General features: G+C 42.3%; 1 protein-coding gene across 21 annotated transcripts in view; it reads right to left on the minus strand.

Annotated features, from left to right (window-relative positions):
* Positions 1-18,973, minus strand: part of LOC108388231 (uncharacterized) — a 139,531-nt gene that overhangs the window by 109,317 nt on the left and 11,241 nt on the right. For 15 of the 21 annotated variants that reach the window (XR_012122275.1, XR_012122277.1, XR_012122276.1 and 12 more), the window contains exon 2: positions 480-777. The exons of 1 other annotated variant lie outside the window; for it this stretch is intronic. The gene's annotated coding sequence lies outside the window, so the exon portion shown is untranslated. Of the gene's footprint in view, positions 1-479; positions 778-4,105; positions 4,220-4,855; positions 5,018-18,973 lie in introns of all 21 variants that reach the window. 5 more of the 21 variants (XM_073215433.1, XM_073215431.1, XR_012122271.1 and 2 more) reach the window with 4 other exon arrangements.

Below are 18,973 nucleotides of genomic sequence, written 5' to 3' on the forward strand. Positions count from 1 at the left end.
TCACTTGCATGTTCAGGCTCGAACCCCTTGCAATGGCCCCCAAATACAGGCGGGCCCCAAAACTTTGATAGAGAAAAGCACAGAAGGAAGGGGGAATGAACGAGACACAGACCCCATTTTGTTCTTTCTTTTCCGAAAGTTCAGAACCTTAAGGTTTCTGGAGAATGACACGATTTAAGGCCAAAACCTGCGGGAAGAGCTCGGATGAGGAGCCCCGAGCCCGCCTAGCACCCTACACTCCCGAACTCCACTTCCCGGAGGGCTTAGGGACATCCTCTCTTCCCGGACGCCCCGGCTCACAACTGAACCCGCAGCCCCGCTCGCCAGGCAGCAGGAGCGCGAGCCCGGGGGTGGGGCCGGGCCGGGTGCGGAGCCCAGGGCCCAGCCCGTCCCCTCGAGGCCGGAACCTGAAGCTGCCCCTGCGGCAGGGAGGCGGGGGACGGAGACCTGTGCGCGCCTCCGGCCCCGCCTTCTCTTACCCCGGACGCGCCGCGGCCCCGGTCCCGGATCCCCGCGGGGCCGCGCTCTGGGAGGGCGGACGGAGCTGCAGGGACACAAACGGCCCGAGCCCGAAGCTCCGAGAGCCGCACCTGCGCACTTGGTGGCGCCCGCGTCACGTCGGAGGTCCCGGCGCAAGGACTTCACTTCTCAGAGGGCTCGGCGCCACCAGAGCCGGTCATCGGGGGGCGTTTGCAGAACGACCGCAGAGGGCTGCGGGCCTTCAGTGTCGGCCTTGAAATCTATGCAATTCCCCACCTGGTCGGTTTCCTTTCCTTGCTGAATAAAATGAGAAACTGTCGTTTAAAAACGCCAAATGATTTTAGTACCTGATTATTAATTGGAGTTGGGGGGTGGGGCCCTGTCACACACAGCCTTTTCCTTTTCTGATTCTTTCCTAAAATAAAGACCCAAATCTGTAAACTGAGTGCTAGTGCTAATTTGTGTTGCAAGCATTCGGGCTGGTAAAAAGCATAGGCAGGGCTGAGAAACCACTCTCTTGGTTGAAGAGATAAAAGAAACATGATGAGCAGTGAGTCCACGGGTAAATGTTAGATGTGAGAAAGAAGCAAGTAGGGAGGTTGGCTTTGAGGTGGACAATTTGTGCAGCCGTGGAGTTTAGGAACATTAGTACTGGAAAGGTCACTCCGCCTGAGCCAAAGATCTTCAGACAAAAGGTAACTTCTTTCCTCAGTGACAGAAACACTTGGGGCTATAACTCCAGTTCTGCACAGTAACAGGGAGAAGCCAATTGCATCACAAGTGTCGTTTGAGTACAAATTACCACCGTCACCTGAGTAGTCTCCACATTAATCTCAATCCATGCTAGTCAAGGCGCCAAGATGAACATTTAAAATTGTAGTCTGTTCATATTGCTTTTCTCAAAACCCTTCAGTGGCCTTCCTCTGCCCTGGAGTAAGACAAATTCATGAACACAGTAAACCCTGCATAATCTGGCTCTGCCAATCGTGTGTTATCTACTGCTAGCTTCCTATTCATTCTCTATACTCAGATCACATGGGCTTTTCAATATCTCACACACCCCAAACTCTGCTGCCCCTTAATCTCCACATTCCCTCTGCTTAGAGCATTTTAGGATCCTCGAAGCATCCTTCAGATTTCAATTCAAATGTCACTTTTTCAAACCCCCTTCTCCTTAATTCAGATGAATTCTCTCACTGAACTCTGTTCTTTCTCTTCATAGATTTACCACAATTTGTAATTATACATTTATTTTTATGAACATCTTCCCCACTTGACAGTAAATCCCATAAGGACAAAGGCCAGGCATGCTTTGTGCACTGCTGGCAAGTGTCAAGCACAGAGCCCGACAAAACTGAATATTGAGAAGGTGCCATCCCACAGTCATCAATCCCATACTCGGCTAGGCTGTACCATAGTTTAGCAGTCCTTTCTTTTTCCATGGTTATCTGCTTTTATCCATGGTTGTCTCCTTTTCTGACTCCAACAGCCATTCTAGATACTGATTTCCTGAACTCTCTACCTCAACACCAAGCCCCTCTTTCTTAGTCAAGGGATTTGCCACCATTTATTTCACAGAAAAATAAGGCTTTCAGGTGGGAATATATCCACCTTCTGTGGTTAATTTTATGTGTCTACTTGACTAGGCTATGGGATATACAGATAGCTGATAAGACATTTCTGGTGTGTCTGTGAGATGTCCCTGGAAGTGATTAGCATTTGAACTGGTGGACTGAGTAAAGAAGATCTCTGCTGGGCATCAAACTGTCCTTGAGGGCCTGAATAGAAAAGTGCAGAGGAAGCGTGTATTTGCTCTCTCTGCTTGAGCTGAGACATCCATCTTCTGCCCTCAGACATGGGTGCTCCAGGTCGCTGGGTCTTCTGACTTAGACCAGGACTTACACTATTGAATCCCTTGGCTCTAGGGCCTTCAGACTCCAACTAGAACTATACCACCTGCTCTCCTGGGCCTGCAGCTTGCAGATGGCAGACTGTGGGACTTAGCAGCTCCACAACTGTATAAGCCAATCCCTCACAATACATCTCTTTTTATCTATCTATCTATATCCTATTGGTTCTGTTCTCTAGAGAACTCTGACTACTACAACATCCCTGTACTCAGTCACAAAGCCATGGAGTATCTAAAATATTTGGGAGGTGGAAAGGTGCACAGATTACTTCAAGGCTGTCTCTCCATGGGACCATCTCAACCATGTACCCAAAGTAGATTATTGTTCAAAATCTTTGTTGCCCCTCCTTGAAGAGGATCATATTTCCCTGCCCAGTTGAATTCAGATTCGCGCTTGGGACTTGCGATATAACCTTCTCCTTGAGAGAGATATGCATCTTTGGCTCGTTTAAGAGTGAGCTTCTGCTCTGCCATTTCTTTTACCTCTGCTATGAGACTCAGAAAATCTCCTAGAAAACCACCCTATCAGTTTGTGTTCCACAGTAAAGATATGGACATGTAGGATGAGTGAGAAAGGCACAGTGGGTGTTGTCTCTGAGAGTTTTTAGGTTATATTGTTTTGATTATATGGTATAACCTAGCTCATCCAAGATGTTTTCTGAGCACTTTTAGGGAAACTTCTCAAATGTACATCTGTTTGTTTCATTTTGTATTGTTTTAAATAATAAAGGAATATATATTTTCCAGTGACAGTATCGATATGTACCCCATCATGATCATAGCACCCAGCTTTATTTCCTATTAGTTAAAGTTAAAAATACGAAATGTATCAGTTAAACTGAAAAATTCTAATACACATGATTAAATTAACAAGACATCATTCTGTCATGTGCTGTGCGATACCCACAATACTACTACCATTCATACAAGACTCAAAAAGATAGTCAGTAAGCTATGACTGACAGCACTTCTTAGCTTGAATCTAAAAACCGCAGGCAGAGAACACACAATTTGATCCAGGAGCAGTTGTCACAGTATTACCACAGAAAGTAGACTGTATTCCTAATCTTACTGTTTAGACTGATTCTAATATGTGCAATTTATTTACATGTTCATTATCTCTGAAATCCAGAACTTACATGTTCATATCCCTGAAATACCTTTTAACTGCTGTTGGCCAGGTGCCACTGTGAGTAGTCATCATGTCTGTAACAGCACAGAAGCACACCAGAATGGTGTCAACAGCTCAGAAGAAAATCCCAGAGATAATAATGGGATATAAGAGTGGGATACTTAAGAACTGCTGTATTACCAATACTCTTGGTGGCAAGAAAAACGAATGGTGGGTGGAAAACATGGGCACAGACAACACTGACTGCAAAAATAGAAGAACAGAATTCTGAATGTGAATAGTTCCATCATGACTTAACCATTTTATTTTCTTTTTTATGTGGATACGAGTCATCATTTAAAAGTGTATGATTAAAATTATACCTAAATAAATTAAAGAGATCCATTAATAATATGAAATAAAAGGTCAAAGTGATGACAAAGTATGATGTCATCATTTGGTTGGCAGTGTTTTCTCTTTATTCATAGCAAAGAAAATAAGGGTAATTCCATGGGACCTTAGAGTTGGTGGAATACTCAAAGTTGTTTATTACTCACATTATGGGTTGTAAAATGAAAAATTCTAAAATAAACCATCTCAAATACCTCTTCCTGTTCTGGGCTCAGTGGTTCACTGTGTTGAGGCCTGGATTTCAGTGCTGACGGTGGCCAGTGTCAAGGGACTTGGGTCCATGTATTACAGGCCGTTATTCCACCTTGCTGCAAAAGGTTAGGATACAGTATTTTGAATCTTCAGATCCCAGTTGACTAGTATAAAACTATACTATGCACACAGAATAAATAATGTAAGCACTACCTGAAAAACAGACTTGGAGGCAACATGGGCTCAGAGCATAGCAAAGAATGTTCTGGAGTATTGTAGGGAGTCTCTCCATGTTCCTCTCCAGCCGGTGTTATGAGACTACACTTTCCTCTTTTACCCCAGGAGTTTCATGTGCAAACACCATGGTGCTCTGGGAAGGAGTTTATTTGCCTCAATCTTTGAAATGTCCAAAATTAGCTCCCATTAACCCAATGACGGCGATTCAGGGAGCTGCAGTACTAAATCAGGGGTCCTGACAAACTGGTGGGAGTCGCAGTGGGGATGCTCTTCAGCTCAGGCAGTGCCAGGTCAGACAGACATCCCTTAAGATCCGCAGAGGAGCGAGGGAGTAAGCAGGACTATATTCAGGGCTATTTATATAGCTAACCAGAAAATTATAAAGCAGGTGTCTAAGGGGAAGGCCAGGTGAGTTGAATCTTTTATTGTGTCAGGGACAATTGTCCCTACAACTTCCAGCCCCAAAGCATCTCCAGCTCAGTCCCACTGCCTGAACTCTCAAGAACCCTCTTTACCTCCTACAAGCTGCAGAGGATCCATCGAAGTAGAAGTGACATCCTCAGGTGTGTTCCCCTGATCTCCCAGGAGCTCACAGGAGAGGGTAGCCCTTAGAAAGTGCATAAGTGGCAGATGACACTTCAGTGACGCCTCAGTCTGCCTCACACCGCAAACAGGTTCTGTAGAAATTTTAATGGTTTTGCTATGTCTGTTACTGTGCATCAGCTTCTCGCCAAATGGAAAAATGACCCTGTGCTCTTTCTTTTATTTCCACTCTCTGAATGTTTTGTCTTTTTGTTCCTCCAGTATGGAAGTTTGTTCTGCTTCCCTATTGCTGACCTGAGTCTTTCTTTCACCCCAGATAGAGACCTGGGCCTTTTTACTCATATTTTCTCAGTTATTATTAAAAAGTTAACTTTAGATTTCTCAGCAGTTGAGATTATATTTTTAGGGGTATAAGTTGATATATTATTAATCACAAATTTTATTACTTTATAATAAAAAAAAGACCAATACATTTTTCTTCTTTTCACTTGCATTTTTATAAGACCAAGTAAACGATACTGATAAAATAAGTTTTCAATGTGAAATTGACTCTCAATACTTACGATGTAGCATCATTTATGTTGCTAAAATAAGTTTAAGTATTTATACTCAAGACTCAAACTTATTTTTAGTCATTTTGCTTATAAAAATGCACAAATCATATGACTCTTTTTCTTTTTTCTTTATTCTTATGTATCTTTTTTTTATTTTGGTATCATTAATCTACAATTACATGAAGGACATTATGTTTACTAGGCTCCCCCCTTCACCAAGTCCACCCCACATACCCCATCACAGTCACTGTCCATCAGCGTAATAAGATGCCGTAGAATCACTACTTGTCTTCTCTGTGTTGCACAGCCCTCCCTGTTCCCCCCCCACACACTATACATGGTAATCGTAATGCCTGCTTTCTTTTTCCCAGCCCTTATCCCTCCCTTTCCACCCATCCTCCCCAGTCCCTTTCCCTTTGGTAACTGTTAGTCCATTCTTCGGTTCTAAGATTCTGCTACTGTTTTGTTCCTTCAGTTTTCCTTTCTCCTTATACTCCACATATGAGTGAAATCATTTGGTACTTGTCTTTCTCCACCTGGCTTATTTCACTGAGCATAATACCCTCTAGCTCCATCCATATTGCTGCAAATTGTAGGATCTGTTCTTTTCTTATGGCTCAGTAATATTCCATTGTGTATATGGACCACATTTTCTTTATCCGTTCATCTACTGATGGACATTTAGGTTGCTTCCATTTCTTGACTATTGTAAATAGTGCAGCAATAAACATACGGGTGCATCTGTCTTTTTCAAACTGGGCTGCTGTATTCTTAGGGTAAATTCCTAGAAGTGGAATTTTTGGGTCAAATGGTATGTCTATTTTGAGCTTTTTGAGAAACCTCCATATTGCTTTCAACAATGAACTAATTTACATTCCTACCAGCACTGTAGGAGGGTTCCCCTTTCTCCACAACCTTGCCAACATTTGTGGTTGTTTGTCTTTTTGATGATGGCGATCCTAACTGGTGTGAGCTGATATCTCATTGTGGTTTTAATTTGCATTTCTCTGATGACAAGAAATGTGGAGCATCTTTTCATGTGTCTGTTGGCCATCTGAATTTCTTCTATAGAGAACTGTCTATTCAGCTCTGCTGCCCATTTTTTAATTGGATTATTTGCTTTTTGTTTGTTGAGATGTGTGAGATCTTTATATATTTTGGATGTCAATCCTTTATCGGATCTGCCATTTATGAATATATTCTCCCATACTATAGGATACCTTTTTGTTTTATTGATAGTGTCGTTTGCTGTACAGAAGCTTTTTAGCTTGATTTAGTCCCACTTGTTCACTTTTTCTTTTGTTTCCCTTGCACGGGGAGATATGTTCATGAACAAGTCACTCATGTTTATGTCCATGAGATTTTTGCCTTTTTATTTTCCTAAGAGTTTTATGGTTTCATGACATAACATTCAGGTCTTTGATCTATTTCTAATTTACTTTGGTGTATGGAGTTAGACAGTGATCCAGTTTCATTCTCTTACATGTAGCTGTCCAGTTTTGCCAACACCATCTGTTGAAGAGACTGTCATTTCCCCACTGTATGTCCATGGCTTCTTTATCATATATTATTTGGCCATATATATTTGGGTTAATGTCTGGAGTCTCTATTCTGTTCCACTTGTCTGTGGCTCTGTTCTTGTGCTAGTACCAAATTGTCTTGATTACTGCGGCTTTGTAGTAGAGCTTGAAGTTGGGGAATGAGATTCCCCACACTTTACTCTTCCTTCTCAGGATTGCTTTAGCTATTCAGGGTCTTTGGTGGTTCCATATTAATTTTTGAACTACTTGTTCCAGTTCATTGAAGAATGCTGCTGGTAATTTGGTAGGGATTGCATCAAATCTGTATATTGCTTTGGGCAGGATGGTCATTTTAACAATATTAATTCTTCCTAGCCAGGAGCATGGAATGAGTTTCCATTTGTTAGTGTCCTCTTAATTTCTCTTAAGAGTCTTGTAGTTTTCAGGGTATAGGTCTTTCACTTCCTTGGTTAGGTTTATTCCTAGGTATTTTATTCTTTTTGATGCTATTGTGAATGGAATTGTCTTCCTGAATTCTCTTTCTTTTAGTTCATTTTTAGTGTATAGGAAAGCTACAGATCTCTGTGTGTTAATTTTGTATACTGCAACTTTGCTAAATTCCGATATTAGTTCTAGTAGTGTTGCAGTGGAGTCTTTAGGGTTTTTTATGTACAAGATCATGTCATCTGCAGATAGTGACAGTTTGACTTATTCTTTACCAATCTGGATTCCTTGTATTGCTTTGTTTTGTCTGATTGCCATGGCTAGGACGTCCAGTACTATGTTGAATAACAGTGGGGAGAGTGGGCATCCCTGTCTTGTTTCCGATCTCAGAGGAAAAGCTTTCAGCCTCTCGCTGTTCAGTATGATGTTAACTATGGGTTTATCATATATGGCCTTTATTATGTTGAGGTACTTGCCCTCTATGCCCATTTTGTTGAGTTTTTATCATGAATGAATGTTGAACTTTGTCGAATGCTTTTTCAGCATCTATGGAGATGATCATGTGGTTTTTGTCCTTCTTTTTGTTGATGTGGTGCATGGTGTTGATGGATTTTTGAATGCTGTACTATCCTTGCATCCCTGGGATGAATCCCACTTGGTCATGGTGTATGATCCTCTTGATGTAGTTTTGAATTCAGTTTGTTAATATTTTGTTGAGCATTTCTGCATCTAAGTTCATCAGGGATATTGGTCTATAGTTTTCTTTTTGGTGGGGTCTTTGCCTGGTTTTGGTATTAGGGTGATGTTGGCTTCATAGAATGAGTTTGGGAGTATTCCCTCCTCTTCTATTTTTTGGAAAATTTTAAGGAGAATGGGTATTATGTCTTCTCTGTATGTCTGATAAAATTCCGAGGTAAATCCATCTGGCCCGAGGGTTTTGTTCTTGGGTAGTTTTTTGATTACTGATTCAATTTTGTTGCTGGTAATTGGTCTGTTTAGATTTTCTGTTTCTTTCTGGGTTAGTCTTGGAAGGTTGCATTTTTCTAGGAAGTTGTCCATTTCTCCTAGGTTTTCCAGCTTGTTAGCATATAGGTTTTCATAGTATTCTCTAATAATTCTTTGTATTTCTGTGGGGACAGTTGTGATTTTTCGTTTCTCATTTCTGATTCTGTTGATGTGTGTTGACTCTCTTTTTCTCTTAATAAGTCTGACTAGAGGCTTATCTATTTTGTTTATTTTCTTGAAGAACCAGCTCTTGGTTTCATTGATTTTTTCTATTGTTTTATTCTTCTCAATTTTATTTATTTCTTCTCTGATCTTTATTATGTCCATTCTTCTGCTGACCTTATGCCTCATTTGTTCTTCTTTTTCCAATTTCAATAACTGTGACATTAGACTATTCATTTGGGATTGTTCTTCCTTCTCTAAGTATGCCTGGATTGCTATATACTTTCCTCTCAAGACTGCTTTTGCGGCATCCCACAGAAGGTGGGGCTTTGTGTTGTTGTTGTCATTTGTTTCCATATATTGCTGGATCTCCATTTTAATTTGGTCATTGATCCATTGATTATTTAGGAGCATGTTGTTAAGCCTCCATCTGTTTGTGAGCCTTTTTGCTTTCTTTGTACAATTTTGTTCTAGTTTTATACCTTTGTGGTCTGAAAAGTTGGTTGGTAGGATTTCAATCTTTTGGAATTTACTGAGGCTCTTTTTGTGGCCTAGTATGTAGTCTATTCTGGAGAATGTTCCATGTGCACTTGAGAAGAATGTGTATCCTGTTGCTTTTGGATGTAGAGTTCTATAGATGTCTATTAGGTCCATCTGTTCTAGTGTGTTGTTCAGTGCCTCTGTGTTCTTATTTTCTGTCTGGTGGATCTATCCTTTGGAGTGAGTGGTGTGTTAAAGTCTCCCAAAATGAATGCATTGCATTCTATTTCCTCCTTTAATTCTGTTAGTATTTGTTACACAGATATTGGTGCTCCTGTATTGGGTGCATATACGTTTATAAAAGTTATATCCTCTTGTTGGACAGAGCTCTTTATCATTATGTAATGTCCTTCTTTATTTCTTGTTACTTTCTTTATTTTGAAGCCTATTTTGTCTGATACTAGTATTGCAACACCTGCTTTTTTCTCTCTGTTGTTTGCATGAAGTATCTTTGTCCATCCCTTGACTTTTAATCTGTGCATGTCTTTGGGTTCGAGGTGAGTCTCTGGTAAGCAGCATATAGATGGGTCTTGCTTTTTTATCCATTCTATTACTCTGTGTCTTTTGATTGGTGCATTCAGTCCATTTACATTTAGGGTGATTATTGAAAGATATGTACTTATTGCCATTGCAGGCTTTAGATTCATGGTATACCAAAGGTTCAAGGATAGCTTCCTTACTGCCTTACTGTCTAACTTAACTTGCTTATTGAGCTATTATAAACACAGTCTGATGATTATTTCTCTTCCTTCTTATTCCTCCTCCTCCATTCTTCATATGTTGGGTGTTTTGTTCTATGCTCTTTTTAGGAGTGCTGCCATCTAGAGCAGTCTCTCTAACATACCCTGTAGAGTTGGTTTGTGGGAGGCAAATTCCCTCAAGTTTTGCTTGTCTGGGAATTGTTTAATCCCTCCTTTATATTTAGATGATAATCATGCTGGATACAGTATCCTTGGTTCAAGGCCCTTCTGTTTCATTGCATTAAATATATCATGCCATTCTCTTCTGGCCTGTAAAGTTTCTGTTGAGAAGTCTGATGAAAGCCTGATGGGTTTTCCTTTGTAGGTGAACTTTTTTCTCTCTGTGGCTGCCTTTCATACTCTGTCTTTGTCCTTGATCTTTGCCATTTTAATTATTATGTGTCTTGGTGTTGTCCTCCTTGGGTCTCTTCTGTTAGGAGTTCTGTGTGCCTGTGTAGTCTCAGCAACTATTTCCTCCCCCAGTTTGGGGAAGTTCTCAGCAATTATTTTTTCAAAGACACTTTCTATCTCTTTTTCTCTCTTCTTCTTCTTCTGGTACCCATATAATGCAGGTATTGTTCCTTTTGGATTGGTCACACAGTTCTCTTAATATTGTTTCATTCCTGGAGATCCTTTTATCTGTCTCTGCATCAGCTTATTTGTGTTCCTGTTCTCTGATTTCTATTTCATCAATGGCCTTTTGCATCTTATCCATTCTGCTTATAAATCCTTCCAGAGACTGTTTCATTTCTGTAATCTCCCTCCGGACATCATCCCTTAGCTCTTGCATATTTCTCTGCAGCTCTGTCAGCATGTTTATGATTTTTATTTTGAATTCTTTTTCAGGGAGACTGGTTAGGTCTCTCCCTGCAGATCCTCTCTCAGGGGTTGTCTGAATTATTTTGGACTGGACTTAATTTTTTTGCCTTTTCATGGTGATAGTGGTGGCTGTAGGCAGGCTGCAGGTGTGTCAGCTGGGAGAAAAAAGTCCTTTCCTGCTTCCTGGATGCCTTGCCCTTCTCCGCTGCCTGTGTCGTTGACCCACACTCCTGGAGCAGCCACTGGGTTAATCCCCTAAACTGCTGTGGGTGGGGTCTCCATCAGAGCTGCGTGGAGCCCTGTGGGGAGTGGCAGGCATGCCAGGTGCATTCCTCCATGATAGTGGTGCCCCTGCTGGGCAGCTGTGTGCCAGCAGCGGCCGTTGGGTCTGGCCCGGGCAGCTGCGCATCAGGCTGGGATTCCGGTCGGCTGCTTCGAGCACGGCTGCTCCCTCTGGCACCGCTGCAGGTGCGCACATGCCTCTCCCATTCCCCTCTGGCACTGCTGCCACTGGTACACGAAAGCCGCTCTCAGGCTGCTTGGTCACCACCACTGCGGGCTTGTGCCGACCTCTCCCGGGCTCCTCTGGCACCACTGCCGCCGGCCTCTCCCAGGGTGCTCGGTCTCCACCGCGGTGGGCTCGCACGAGCTACCCCTGGTCCCCTCTGGCACCCCCGGTGCATGCGGACCGCTCCCGGTCCCTTCCAGCGCCACCGTCCCCGGCACGTGCTGCCGCTCTCCCACTACTGGGCCCGTGTGTCGGGGTCCACGCCAGTTGGAGGAATGACTGGCAGGCTGCTTAGTGCCGTGAGGGGCTTCAGAGCTATCCTGCCACCCAGGGGATTAGGATGCCTAAAGTTCCCCAGAATTCCGAGCTGCTGGCTAAGTGTGCTGGGACAACTTCATCCAACTGTGGGGTCCCTGTCTCTTTAAGACTTGCAAAAAGCACTCACTTTTCTTTTGTCTCAGGGGCGTTGGTTGTGCAGACCTGCCTGCAGGTTTTGCTTTTTCGTTTCTCTAATATCCAGCACCCTGTGCACCTTGTGTCTGCGCTCAGGATGCAGATTTCTAGAGCTGGTTGTTTAGCAGTCCTGGGCTTTCACTCCCTCCCCATTCCGACTTCTTTCTTCCTGCCAGGTTCTGGGGTGGGGGGCATTTGGGTCCCGCCAGTCCACGGCTTGTATTTTACCCCCTTTGTGAAATGTTGAGTTCTTGCAGATGTAGATGTATCCTGGCTGTTATACTGCATCCACTGGTTTCTCTTTTAGGAATAGTTGTATTTATTGTATTTTCATAAATATATATGTTTTTGGGAGGAGATTTCCACTGAACTACTCATGCCGCCATCTTCCCATGATCCTCCAACTTTATTTCTTTTTAATCATTCTAAAATATGAGTCTACCCTAATATGACTCACGAAAGAAGGCTGAAGAAAGACTGAGGGATAAATAGTATCACTTTAAATATTTTCATTATTAGAAAAGAAAGTGAAAAAAATAAACTGTAAATAATTTAGATTTTAGGGAAACAAAAAATTTAAAGAATCTAGGAAGAAGAAAATAAAAATATAATCAATTCAAAAATTTAAGAGCAAATAAAAATATAGAAATAAACTAGATAAATTTCTGGAAACTTTTAAAAAGCTAATTGTAAGTGAAATTATATGTGAGAAAACATAAAATACATGGAAAAATTTAAATATTACTCAGCACACCATGTTCCTTGATATTCAATAAATTAGAAATTAAAACTGAAATGTTAAAAATGAGGTATTGAGGGGAGGGCTGTACAACACAGAGAAGACAAGTAGTGATTCTACAACATTTTGCTATGCTGATGCACAGTGACTGTAAAGGGGTTTATAGCGGGGAATTGGTATAGGGGAGAGCCTAGTAAGCATAATATTCTTCATGTAAGGGTAGATTAAAGATATCAAAATAAAAAAAAGAAAAGGGGGATTATTCCCTGATAGGATAAAACTAACTGTAAATCAACGATTAATGCATGCTTTAAATATCCTTAATTTTGATCACTTAAAGGGTGTCAGATGATCAGCTATGGAGGTACACTTTTCTGATAATATTCCTTTCTCATAAAAAATTTTAAAAAAAGCAGTTCCTGTATGGTGACCTCCAATGAGTTCTACACAATGGTATAAAGGGCATATCAAAGTGTGGGCAAAGGGTCTGTTTGTGTTTATACAGAGGATCAAAGCCTAATTTGGCTACCCCGAAAATGAACTAAGATACGATATGAAGAACTTCCAACATCAGCACTCTCTGGAAGAGTCATACCAGAAGATGATCATCAAAAAACCTCAACAAAAATCCAGGCGATGCTGCAGTTGTTGCTGCAACCATCCCACTGGTTCCTGGACTTGCCATTGGAATGAAGAAGGAGATATCTAAGCTGGCCTGTGCTTTCAGTAAAACAACAAATTTGACTGGATCTATACTGTTGGAACTCAACCTAGAATTAGGAGAAGTGCAAGTTGTAGTGCTCCAAAATCTTACAACTACAGACTATCTACTGTTAAAAGAACATATGGGATGTGAACAGTTCCCAGGAATGGGTTGTTTTAATTTGTCTGATTTCTCTCAGACTGTTCAAGTACAGTTGGACAATATCCATCATATCATAGACAAATTTTCACAAATGCCTAGGGTGCCTAACTGGTTTTCTTGGCTTCACTGGAGATGGCTGGTAATTATAGATCTGCTTTGGTTATGTAACTGTATTCCTATTATGTTAATGTGTGTGCACAATTTAATTAGTAGTTTAAAACCTATATATGCTTAAGTTACTCTACAAGAAGATAGGTCAAAGAAATAATCAATCCTCCCATGTTTTCTTCCGTCTGCTACCTCTATAGCTTTTCTTCTTCCTTCCTAATTACAACCCTTAAATAGAATTCGTGCCACATATCGAATTTACCAAGTATCATAATTCCTCCAAGTGGTAAAGATACCTCAAGACAAATGCTGGGCATAGAAGCCACAGGGCATAAATCTGCAAAGAAGTAAAAAGCTAACCTTTTCAAACAATATGGCTTCTCTCTCACTTACCAACTTTACATCTCCCTGTATGGCCCCGGAAGATGACTGGTTAGCCAGAGACGGGTAAGATTCCTCAAGGGAGGAACAACCTAAGACAGGCACAGTCGCAGGGGGGCCATCAGGTGAGAAATTGGGGATCAACAGAGGTGAGGCTTAGAACCTCATCCCCCCTGTTTTGAGAGAAATCTTCTGCATCTGTGGATGTTTTATTGCCCTTGTCTAGCTTGGATTAACACATAGTCTACAGGCACACACCTGATCATCTACATTTGCTCTCTTACAACACTAAACTATGTTTTCTACCTTTATCTTGCAACTACCTACCACTTCAGCATTTTATTAAAAATAATAATAATAATAATAATAATAATAATAATAAAGGGAGAAATGTGGGATCCACATATAAATCAAGTATAAAAATCAAACGAATATTCATATTTGACCTGATTGTTTATAGTTCATAATGCATGATCAAAACCGAAAGTTTCTGTGATGACTGCTCTTGTACTGTTGACCATGTAAGAACTTATTCACTATGTAAGAATTTGTTCACCATGTAAGAACTTGTTTGTTATGCTTCAGAAGATTGGAGACTGACGAGAATTAGGCTTGGGGTGGATTAATGATTGTGCATTGAGCATTGACTCCCCTATACAGAATTTTATTGTTGTTAACAACCATTTGATCAATAAATATGAGAGAGGCCCTCTAAAAAAAAAATGAGGTATTGAGAAATAGACAATCAGGGTTTGAGCTGGACTTCTGTCCTGGACAGGTCTGATCTGTCCAGTTCCCTGCATTGTGCTCCAGCCCTTTAGTGCCCCCAGTTAAGGACTGCTGTGTTCACCAGGCCTCCTCCCCCATAGTGAGCCCTGAACTCTTATTTTTGTACCCCTAACCCAAAGATGCTACTGAAAGCTCTTTTAAGAATCTCAGCCTCTTAGCTCCCACTTTTGCTTTTGTAATCAGCAGTTATCTTATCTTACTGATAAATGTGGCCTCAAAAGTAGAGCTCATCTCTTATGGCTTCTCTGGATCTCATCCCTGAAATTTTTCACTGCCTGGAAGATCTCTGACACCATCAACCATCTGTTTTATTTTATTTATGTTCTCTAGTTATTCTCAGTGGAATAGTTGGTCCAAACCCATAGTCAACCATAAATAGAATTCAACTGAGTCATCTTTGAAGAAGAACAGATCCTTCAGGTTCCACTCTTTATATAAAATGCTTGGTTTGGTGGATTCTCTTTGCCTTGTCTTGTTTATCTGAGTGGTGTTTATGTAGTGAAGGAATTCTCCTTTGAAAGTGAGCTGGAGGTCATCATATTTGTTTATATTCATTATTGAGTCCCCTGGCTACCTGAGTGTTGGTCACAATGTATGGCCTTGAACAGTTGGAGGTGAAGAACTCTTTCTCCACTATCTTCCAACACTTAATTTTGTTGAACCTCCAAACCCACAGATCAGCTTTGCTGAATCAAAGACATATATTGTCCTCTGGTGAGGATGGCCTGGATTTCTTCTCTTCGTGTGAAGTTTGAGGTGGTGATTTTTGTCAACAGTTCTCCCACCTCTCTCTTTTCTGTTTGGTGTGCTCAAACTTTACTCCAGTTGACCATTTCTTCTAGTTGGGTCCCGACCATGATAATCATTTCTGTGACATCATTAACCATGCCTCTTCTGCCCTCTTCGTGAAGTGCTACTAATCTTTCAGAGACAGGTATCCAATAATGGTTAAGCACTCAGTTGCTAAGTCAGATTTCATGGTTCAAATCCCAGTTCCAAAACCCTACTGACATGGTCCTTGGATGAGTGATTTAACCTCTCTCAGTTTTATTATCTGCAAAGCAGGATAGCAGTTATACCTACATTATGGATGATTGTGAAGACAAAACAGAATAAGAAGTGTTTAATAAATATTGGCTATTATTAGTTGTTATTATCTTGGGGGGAGTGAGTGCTTCCATTTTTTTTCTCCTGTTGTACAAACCCCTTAATGTCTCTTTTTCCAAACTGAGGAGTCAGTCGGGGCTTTAGAATTTTCTCCTGAGAAGACACATCATCGCTGTGTATTCTCCTCTCCCCTCCCAAAAAAGTATAATGGTCCTATATTCTTCAAAAACATCAAAATGTCATGAAAAACAAAGGCAGGCTTTGACCCTGATGTAGGAAGTAGCAATGTGTCCCAAAGTGCACCCCATTGGGGGCTTGGATAAAATGCTGTGTGTGGATGCTCTGCCTGTGTGTAGCAGAAACAAGCAGAGTCCAAAGTACATGTTGGAATGTGCTCTCAGCCTGATATTTCAAAGGTTCAGTGGATAACGGGGCACCCAGGTAAACCAGGTGGTCACTCCTGGAAGCCCTGTGACAATGAGCAATTTAGTATTTTTCTTGACTGAAATAAAGCTGCTTTTCTTCCTCTTCAAGTTGCGGGAATGGCAATGTAACTTTGGTATCTTCTCAGTTCCTGCCTGCAGCATGCAGTGCTTTGGAATGGAATTTGACTCAGCAGAGGAACCACATTTGGTACAACCTGTGGATCCCCCTTAAGGCCAGACTTCTCTTTCTGGGGGTTTTAATGAGACAGGCCTCTACATACTTCACTCTAGAAATCTCTTTTCTTGGAAAGAAAAATTGTTTGACATAATTGTTTTCCAAGTTTCAATTATGCAAATGATTTAATATCCTTATTAGAAGGATTAATAAGGAATCCTTCTGGTATTCTGGAAAGAAGCAACTCAGACAAAGATCAAGTCGATGTCCCATATCTGGAAATGTGGAATGAATGGACTATATTCAATGTAAGCCAAAATCCTGGGAAGGAAACACTGCTTGTAGTTCCCATTGAAGCTGGTTCCACAGGCATTTGAAATAAGGAGTATGTCCCACCTCTCCACTGGGCAGCCAATTTGCAACTTTTCCTTCTTGACCTTCCTTCCTTCTTTCCTCCCTCCTTCCCTCATATGCATACTATTGTTTTCTCATCAAAACGTCCTGTATTTGGCAAAATTTCATTTAGAAAACATTTTACTTATTCCTCCTCATAGATGCAACTCAGGAACACTCTTGTGTGAAGGGCCAGAAGGAAGCTTATTCCCTCCCGACCACCTGTGCCCTTAGCCTTCCCTTGTGTTGTGCTGGTCACATGTCAAAACCTTTTCATTGTCATCAGACTGCACCTCCCAGGAAGCCCAGTCTTTTTTGTTCTCTGACCTGTCCTCTGCTGCTTGAACACAGCTTAGACTTCCTAGGACCTCGGCTGCCTGTGTGTGATATCTTATTATGATTATGCAAATGCTTGGGATATAAATTAGAAAAACTGCTCTTAGGGTCACTCTAGAGAGAAGAAAATGTTCGGAAGCGAAGCAACATGCATAGACGGCAGGTTGCGACAATGGCGCCCGGGTTTCTCCAGGTAAGGCCCGGGCACTTGGCGCACGGAAGGAGGGACGGTCAGCATGCTGGGCTTGGGCAGTCAGTCCTTCAGGTCACTCCCAGGCACATGAACGCATGGAAGGAGAGAGAAGGCAGGTTGGAGTCCCCAGGATGCTCCCAAATGCATGGCCCCAGGAAAACGGTTGATAGGGAGCTTTTCCTTCTACGTGCTCCCCTCCCGCTTTCCCCAGGTGGGCAGGGTTTCCCCTGGCGCCTGCTGATCCTTGGAGCGCTCCTGTGACAAGGGGACTTTCCGCGTCACACCTCACATCCCCCCTGTCAAGCTCTGTTCTGGCGGCTGCTGGAACCTCAGGTGCTGGAGAAGTGGCCCAGCGGTGTGGCCCTGGGAGGTCCTCGGGGAGGGTGCAGTGTTTCTGGATGGGGCTGGCCATGTTCCCAGCCCTGCTTGCCTCTACTTCATCCACCTTTTTATCTTGCTTTGTATATCCCGGTAATGAAAGGGTGCAAAGACCAGAGAGAATCCCAAACCTTCCTGACATGTGGATGGCAAATACTGGACTAGCACTGAGACGTGAGGAGATGCATTAAGCTAATTATACAAACAGGTCTGGCTTCTGTGACTTCGTGGCACCACTGCAGCGTGTCTGACTCTAAGTGAGAAGGTTAATCGTTCAAACCACGCTGGCATCAAAGCCAAGGTCACGTTGTCAATTCTAAGACTTTGTCAATCTCCAGCATCTTAAAAACTATACCTATTGGAGACTTTTCTTTCCTTTGTTTGTTTTTAAGCTCAACAAAGGACAGATGTTTAAGCCAAGGGAGTGGGGCTAGCGCAGTGGAAGCTTAATTCTGGAAAGTGCATGGTGATCTCTGTTTCTGCCGACGGGGTTACTCCTCGCTAACCGTGAGGCAGTGACAACTGGCTTGTATCTGGAAATGGATTGTTTCCTATCCCTGCTGGGGGGATGCATTTAAGGGAATCCTAAGTAAAAAGGTGGTAAACGCCAGGGTAACTTTCCGCTCTCAGGGAGTTCATGTACTGCATTCTCAACATTAATACATTTTGACTCAACTTCACAGGATTTTCTCTTTAACATCAATGTTCAGAGGCTTTTGACAGAGGAAGCTCAAACCAAGAAAAATGTGTGGGGGGAGGGTGGGGAAAGGGAAGAGAATTGGGAGGCTGATTTCTTCAACCAGGTGACACAAATATCAACCCAGGGAAGCTGTGCCATACTCCCCTGGGGGCTCCGTAAAACTACCCCCACGCCAGAGGGAATTCATTAACAGGTTCCTCAGGTCCAGCTTTAATGTCCAGCTTGAAGCATAATCCTGGGGAGGATACGCAGTTGGCTTATGTAGGTTTTCCTTCCCTTTCAGGTCATCCTTACCCTTCCTTCACCTTAAGGCCTGTCCATTGCTGAGTTGTTCACAGAAAGTCCCTTTGGATTAAAGAAAAGGTAAAAAAAAGCCCAGCAGTCCGCTGAGAGCTAGCAGAGGATTCGTTCGCTTTGGAATCTATTTGGTTCTTTAAATAGAGAGATCACAGCTTTGACCCTGCCATCATTTGAACATGCAACCTTCTGGAGTTAGACGCGCTACTTTTGCACCACGAGGTCCTCAGGACTGTGACGTTTTTGTACTTTAGAAGGATGTCAGCTTCAGGGGTTGGCAGGGGCAGCTTCCAGTTTGCATTTTACACAGCCCTTATTGTAACTTGACATTGATTCTGAGCTCTTCCTACCTTCTGCAACAGGGCTATTCAAAGCAAAATGTAAATATCAGCAAAGCCCTCCAGAAGCCGAGGGCTAAGGGAATACTCGCCCTGCTAATTGGGGAAATCACCTCCTCTC

This window comes from Manis javanica, chromosome 10 (genome assembly GCF_040802235.1).
Source record: "Manis javanica isolate MJ-LG chromosome 10, MJ_LKY, whole genome shotgun sequence".
In the NCBI taxonomy this organism is placed as follows: Eukaryota; Metazoa; Chordata; class Mammalia; order Pholidota; family Manidae; genus Manis; species Manis javanica.